The following is an 8,405-nucleotide window of genomic DNA, read 5'->3' as shown; positions in this document are numbered from 1 at the left end:
CAGAAACTACTAACAAGAGTAACATTTTCTGTGTGATTTGATCAGTTTCTTATAACAGGATTCCCTATGTCCAACCTAGTAGACTGTAATTGCCACTTAATGAGAGAACCACTTTAATATATGTGTTTGTTCAGTATGCAGTTCTTTTAAGGTTGCTCTATAAATACTATATACTATGCCTTGTTGTCAGATGATATGGTTGTATTAACTTAAGTTGTCCATTGAGCAGGGAGACAGCATAATAGTTATGCAAACAGACTCTCAGAGGCTTGAGGCCTCTAAATCCCAGGTTCAATCCCCCTCACTACAATAAGCCAGAGCGGAGCAGTGCTCTGGTGTTTTTCTGGTCTCTCTCTCCCTGCATCTCTCTCAAAAAAATTAATAAAAAATAAAAAAATTCCATAAAATGCATATTTCATCTATAAGGAATGTTTCAAGAAGAAAGAAGTATAAGATGAAGAGAGAGTCTGTCTTCAAGGAGATCCATCTGTGCATGTTTTGGTGAGGGCAAATAGATGACTATAGGTAACAAATCACATATGAAAGAAAGCACAATTCTACGTGACTTTTTGCTGAAGCACATAGGGCCAACACCTAATTCTCCCCCATTCACAGCTCTTGAAAAAGTATTCTTGAGCAGAATCTTACATGGTTTGTCATAGAACTGTAATTGCATGCTGTAACATGGGTAAATCAGAGATAGACTGAAATATCTTGTGGTCATTTTTGTGACACAGTTAAAACTTTAGTTTTTATCTTGAAGGTTACTTATAAAAATACATTAAGTTTTTAAATAGGGAAAGACAAGATTTGATTTTCATTTTAGGTTGGAAAGGCTTTTAACTAATACATTTTGGGGCCGGGTGGTGGCACACCTGGTTGAGCACACATGTTACAGTGCTTAAGGATCCGGGTTTAAGCCCTTATTCCCACCTGCAGGAGAGAAGCTTCATGATTGGTGAAGCAGGGCTGCAGGTGTTTCTCTGTCTCTATCACTCCCCTCTCTCTTAATTTCTAGCTTTCTCTATGCAATAAATAAATAAATATAAAAACCAATACATTTTAAAGGATCTTGTCAGTGGATGTCAGGGAGAAATAAGTAGGCTGCTGAGGGAATTCCACTTACTATCTTTTAAGGAACAGATGAAAGAACTGACACTAAATTCCTTAGAGGGACTAAGATCAATATAGAATATCTATCCACACGAGAGAAGGAATCATGTAATTTCTGGACACAATGGAGATATTTGTTATTGAAGACATATTTTGGCCCAACTTAAAAATATCCATGGATGTTTGAAGTTGTCCCAGTAAGGAAAGTGCCATTTGCTTCTGACTGATCAATAGTTGGGACTTTAAAAGCAAATATTCAATGGGTATTTGGTTAGGCATGTTTTTTCAAAGACTCTATGCCCTTAAGTATAGCTTTGGTCACCATGTGCAGTCCCTAGAAAGTGAACAGATAAAACAAACCAGTTAAAGGTCACTAGTGGAACAACCTTCCTCAAGGGCTGAAATGGAAGTTCAGATAATGAGAATTCTTTGTATTCATTATAGACACAGTCTTTCAGTTAGAAGCAAACAATAAAGTAAAAGTCCTTAAAAATATGTGGCTTCCACCTTGTAACTAAAAAGATATAATTCAAAGAGTACTTGATTATATCCTTCTGGAGAAGGACCAAGTATCTTGATTTGAAGGCCACAGAATCGCCATTATAAATGTAATATTGAACATTTTCTTTTCTTTTTCTCTCTAGAATCCTAGAGAATAAGTCTTGTTAAAAAAAAAAAAAAGCAAGCTCCTTAAATCATACATTTTGTTTAAAAGGATATATTAAACTGAACAAAAGTAGTATGTGTGTATAGTAACATTTAGTTTTTTTTTATTTTTACTATTATTACTTTTTAACCAGAGCACTGCTCAGCTCTGACTTATGATGGTGTGAGGGATTAAACCTGAGACTTTGGAGCCTCAGGCATGAGAGTCTCTTTGTATAACTATTATTCTATCTACCCCTGCCCCCCTGTATAGTAACATTATATATATATATATATATATATATATATATATATATATATATATATATATATACAGATGTAATATAACAGTGACATGTTTATGATATATACTATCATAAAAAGGAACTTGTGAATAAAAGGAATATTTATGGTGCCTCTACAGAAAATGAACAAAGTGACATTCAAATAACTCTTCTTTTAGATTAATGTCTATGTCAGTGACAAAAATGGGCCAGTTTGGTGCCCAGATGAACTGAGATAAACAATCATCTCATTTGATATTTATTTGACATTTTGAATTAATTTGATTTTTCAACCATGGAACCAGTATTAAATTATATAGAGACTATGTTGATTGAAAATCTTAGAGCAATGAGCTGGGGATTTTTAAGGTTTATATATAAATAAAATTGCCAATACTCAAATATTATGGTTCAGCCTAAGAGAATTCTCAGTTTCAGTCTTGTACCATAAAAATACTCAACAATTAAATCAGCTATTCAATTTCTCTGGAACTAAATTTTTAATTAAGTTAAAAGTAGATAACAGCAGCATTTTTTCAGAGATGCAACATGGAATAAATGAAACCCAGGGTAGGAAAACACCAAAATGGTAGTAAGATGGATTGTGTTAGCATTCTCAAAACCTCAAATCAGATTAATATGTATATAAACTCTCATTTCCAAATGACTTCTGAATATGCTGGGGTTTTGATTTTTGTTGTTGTTGTTTCTTTCTGGATGTAATCTCACTTTTTTCTTCATTTTGTGTTTATTGAAAGGGCCACTTAAAATATTGATTTCTTCTTCTGAGTGGGTAGATTATTTATACATTTCATTAACAATATGTGCTCAGGCTTTCTGGTTTGTTCACTCAGTTAAATGCTCAGTAGAATATGTGCTTGAGGATTGCTCCTTTTTCCATTGGGGGATTGAAATTAATTTTCTTAGAGTTCTAAGAGCTTTAAGCATTTGTTTTGTTTAGGAGTCAAACAGCTGTGCTAGAAAGGCTTTTATTATTGTTAATGTGCTTTGACCCTTTGTATCTGGGTAATACATTTCAAAAACATTTGTCAGACAGAAATGTAGACAAATCTAGATGTGACCATAGTACCAACTTTCTCAGTGGGCTTTCAACCTTCAGTTTCTCTCCTTTTCAAATCTATTGTCCTAATTACTCACATAATTAAATTTCTAATTAAAAATCAGAACATGATATCCTCTGTTTCTGAATAAGTTTACATTACCTCCAATTGTCAAATGAATTAAGTTTTCATTTTATGATTCAGTATATAAAGCTTTATTAAAATATATTCCAGTGGCTTTTTTCCCTTTTGTCTGAACTTAACTTACTAAATATCATTCTCTTTCACAACTTTCTTCTAATTCTTCCATATATGATTCTCTATCTGTAATGACTTTTTAAATTTACTTTGACTATAAAAATCATCCTTATAAGACAAGTCAAATGCCATTTCACTGTGAAGTTATTTTCTTCTCCCTGAGACAATTAATCATGTATTCCTCTCTGGTTCCCATAGAGCTATGCTCATACTTTCTGTTGTAATGTTTCTATTGCTTGCTTGTCTCCCTTTCTCTCATCTGTAACCTCCTATAAAGCAAGTATTCTTATTCATCCTTGCTTACTTAGGTTCTAAATACTGATTGAATATGTATCTTTAAATTTAGGCATAAATGAACAGTATGTTGCTCATGCTTCTTTGGATGTTTGCAGTTTTATGTGTATGATCCATAGTGAAGAGTACATATTACACAGTTAATGTTCAAAATTTTTGAACATACTAGAGAATAAAATTATGAGTCTTTAAGAGAGAAGGAAATTCTAGATTTTCTATTATATGTCAGATCATGAAGGGGTAGATATAGGATGCATTTAGCCAAATATGATGTGATGAGATATTTGGGCACATAGACACAGAATTTGGCGTTTAATCTGATCCATAACTTACTAAGATGCTGGAGGTATTTGGTGTTATTCAGTGCATCATTAAAAGTTCAGAATATCCACGTAAAAGAGGATAGTTGTCTAACTGTATTCTTCAGAAAGAAAATTTCTGCATTAGTAGTTTCATATATAAGTTTGTTTTGTTTTGTTTTAGTTTGTTGATAGAAGCATAGAGGTAAAGCAGGAGTGCCACAGAGACCACACTTCATTCAATGGTGTGATAATGGAAGAGGGAACAGACTCAAACGTGGGTCATGCACATGGCAAAGCAGCACACTATCCAAGTGATCTATTTTTCCAAAAACAAAGGTTAGGCTTTAGGAAAGAGAATGTTAACATATGATTGGCACCTGAATGACAGACCGTAAAATATTGGTGAATATGGCACCATCAATGTAGCAATTGAATTAAGAAACACTGTAAGAACAATCTAAGGTTGATAGAGGAGTTATATTTAATGAGAGTGTAGATCAATGTAAATGTTCTTCAAATCATGAATATTATACTCAGTCTGTTTATTAGATTAGTTTTGTACCAATTCAAGAGTAAAAGTTAAATTGCTCTATTTGTATTTTTACTGCTACTATAGTGGAAGTAATACCCCTCTTTAACAATTACTCAATAAGAGAGCTTCATACAAAGAATAAATATTCTTTGAGAAAATCCAAGTGGTTGGGAAATTAGGTTCTTAACTTTCTAAAGGAATTTTATAGGCTTTGATAAACCTTCTTTCACCTTTTTTCTCTAGAGACAGAAACTTAATGAAACATAGGACACTCACATGGCTTCCCTGTAGACTGGATTAATTTTTACTGGGGAATGTTAAAAATACTTTTAAATAGTACAAATGAATATATGGAATTCTGCTTACCATAGCAGTTATTAGAGATGAAAAAAGAACAGAAAAATCAAACTTATAAGTACTCATAAACTAAACTAAAAATTATTAGGAAAGACATTGACTTTTGAAATATTAGTGCTAGCAATACTAATCTTTATAACAATTACTATTAATTGTACACTTTTCAGGCATTGTGCTAAATTGTTGAAGTACATTCTCCTTTCAGTTTCTTTTTCATTTGTATCAAGTTTGTGAGAAGTAGGTATTATTATCCTACTTAAATAATAGGGATGGTGCCTTAGTGAGGTGATATAATTAGTAACCAAAAAGTCCTGACCACATAGCAAAATTTCTGTGGCTCCTGCCCTCAGAAGTATAGTGAAATTGATTTACAAAATGATGGTTTCCTTTGTGCAAAATCCTTGAAACCTGTAGTTAATGGTTCTCCTTCTAGATTCTGTAGCTTGTGGCTATGGGTATCAGGAAGCTGAGAATGTTAACTCTAACATGAGGTTATGAAGACCAATAGGGTACAGCATGAGGACCTACAATTACCAGCTCTTCTATAGCCTCACATAATACTGCTCTTTAGTTTTTCCTTATTCTTGAGTTAAGATAATTCAACTGTAGGTTTTTTTATATTTATTTTTTTTTGTTTTTATGTTTAGTGTAACCGACTCCACTGAGGAGGTTGGTAACCCCAGTGCCCACATTGGTAACTGAAATTGGATATTCCAACTTCATATTCAATTGGTAAATTTTTTTTATTTCTCATTTTTGAAAAAAATCAACAGTATATGATATCTTTTAAAGAGATAGTTGGAAATAAGGTTTAGCAGTATTATATTAACTAAACACCCTTGGTTTTCTGGGACAGATCCAATTTCAAATATCCTATTATGCCACCCAGTTTTATATTACTTCAATATTTCTTGATTTTTGTTTAGTGAGATATGACTTAGTGAACTAGCATAATAGAAAGGAGATCCTTTTCGAATGTCAGTGTTGGGATCATCATTTAGAATTGGGAATATGTGTAAGTATAATAAACAGCAGCATTTTAAACTCATGTTCGTGTACATATGTATGCACACATATTGTTCTACATATATTGCTTTTTATATATTTTATATCTATATCCAGTTTGTTTTTAGTATGCTCCACTACACAAGTGAGAAAAAAATGAAGCTTATGACTTTCCCAAAACCCACTGTTACAATTACTTGTACTATTTGAAAGTATCCTCAACTAAATACTCTCAATCTACAGGGATGGCATAAATACAAGACTGTCCATTGTTATAATGTTTATAGAAAAGGAGTTTAAACTGTAGTCTAGTTTTAAAGCCTGTGATCATTATTCTTGGTCTCCCTACATTCTCAAACGTTTAAAAATGCAAATTATAGTTCTTCTAGTTTAATCTTACTGTGAACTTGACCCATATGTCTGTTCACAGGCTGCAGATGTGAAGTAATTAAAGAATTTGCCTTTTCCACCATCCCCCTACCCCATCTATCTGGTCTAATTTCTGTTGTTACCATTCCTGTCCTAATTGCTTATTTTCGTACTTGTGAGAAATGTGAAATCAGGCATCAGACACCTGAGCTGTTCCCTGCCTGGAGAATCTTGATTGATTGCCATGCACTAATTATTCTGAAGGTTTGGGGATGGGTGTAAGAATAGAGATGATCACAGAACAGTTAAAAAGAAATCTGTTTCTCTTTTTGCTGTTCCCCTGTCATTTGCAAAGTCTGTTGTTTTCCTTTCAGCCTGTGTATGATTAAGAATCCTGTTAAGATGACACTTGGTAGTTTGAAGAGTCCTGTTGTGCCTGCATTTTCCTTAGGTAATTCAATGCTGTATTCATGGGAGGAGCATATGAATTTTAAAGAACAAGGCTTTCATAACCTTTAAAACTCTGTAATAATTACCATAACAGCAATAAAGTGATTTTCAGTAAGAATATAACTGATGAAATACTATTTTGTTTTATACTAGCTTATTAGCTAGTATTTTGTTAGGTTTTTCTACTTACCTTGTAGCTTCTCTTAAATGCATATACAAGATCCATCCTGGTATTTGATAAGCAGAAAAAAAAAAAAAGTGTAGTGCTTAGATAATTTATTTAGGAGACATACCCATCAGGAATTGTCATTAGAACCTTTATCTATGTCATGAACAAAGGGTTGAAACTAAATTATTCTTTTCAAAATTGTAAGAGTGACCCCTAGTGACTATGTAGCAGCTTAAATCTTACTAAAACTCCATATAGTGTTAAATGTGAAAATAAGGCATACTTAATCATTGAAAATGCATTCATTTTTGATTCAGTAGTTACACTTTTAAAATAATGTGATTTTTATAATAAAAATATTTATTTATTCCTAGTATACTTTATATGAACTATTCTGTCCATCCTTTACTTCAAATCTATGAGTTTGTATTATGATTCTACTGGGTGCAAAAGACTGTGATGAAAGGATAAAACTGCCACTATGATTTATATGGTGCTCATAGATTTATAAGAAAAAAGACATAGACCAAACCAATTCAAGCAGTGGGAATTTGGTACATATGTGTAACATCAGAATGTAACAATAAGGCTCTAAGAATGAATTTGTTGTATAATGACTATAGGTCATTGCTAGAGAGTCAAGTAAGAGTTCCCCCAGTGGGAAGCAGTGGGAACAGTTATGGGCACAGACACAGAAAATAACACAATGTTGTGTGAGAACCATAGGTATTTTATTCAGCAGTTCTGTATTCAATTTTGGAATACATTATTTCAATACTCGTTATCTAATATTCTAAAACAATCCAGAACACACCATAGTAAACTGATAGCATAGTAATAATTACTGTTTGTCACTTTATTATATTATTCTGATTTCAAGATTATAAGAGTTTAAAAGGGTAAATATCCCACTTAATTATTTGACTAGCATGTTTTCCATTTCAGGAATACTGCTTTTCATATTATAAATTTTCAAGACATATTTTGTGTTTTAAAAATGTATTTACTATGAGAGTGAAATATATTTTTAACAATAATTATAGTATCAAATCATAGCACCCATTAGGCTCTTAATATGTAACACTTATAGTACTTTCATGCTGTATTTCATTTATTTATTGTGCATTAAAATGTGTGTGCTCAACTGGATGTGCCATTTATTTATTACAGAATCTCATGAGATACTACTGCACTAAGGGAAAAAAATGCATTTGTAAGAAATTATAGTTTAACATAGTAAAATTTAATATCTTATTTATTACTTTATTTCTTGATAATATTAAACTTTTACATCACTTAATGATGAAGAAGAATATGTCATAATAGTATTGGCTAATTGGAATATATATTGCCTCCAGACTTACCGCTGTCGGTCGGTGCCTGCACTACTGCACTAAGAATCCACTGCTCCTGGAGGCCATTTTCTCCATTTTGTTGTTTTGTTATTGTTATTGTTGATGTCATTTTTGCTGTTGCTGTTGTTGGATAGGACAGAGAGAAATTGAAAGAGGAGGGGAAGGCAGAGGGAGAGAGAAAGATAAACACCTGCAGACTTGCTTCACCGCT

This window comes from Erinaceus europaeus, chromosome 2, assembly GCF_950295315.1.
Source record: "Erinaceus europaeus chromosome 2, mEriEur2.1, whole genome shotgun sequence".
NCBI lineage: Eukaryota > Metazoa > Chordata > Mammalia > Eulipotyphla > Erinaceidae > Erinaceus > Erinaceus europaeus.
Note: the sequence above shows the minus strand (reverse complement) of the source record.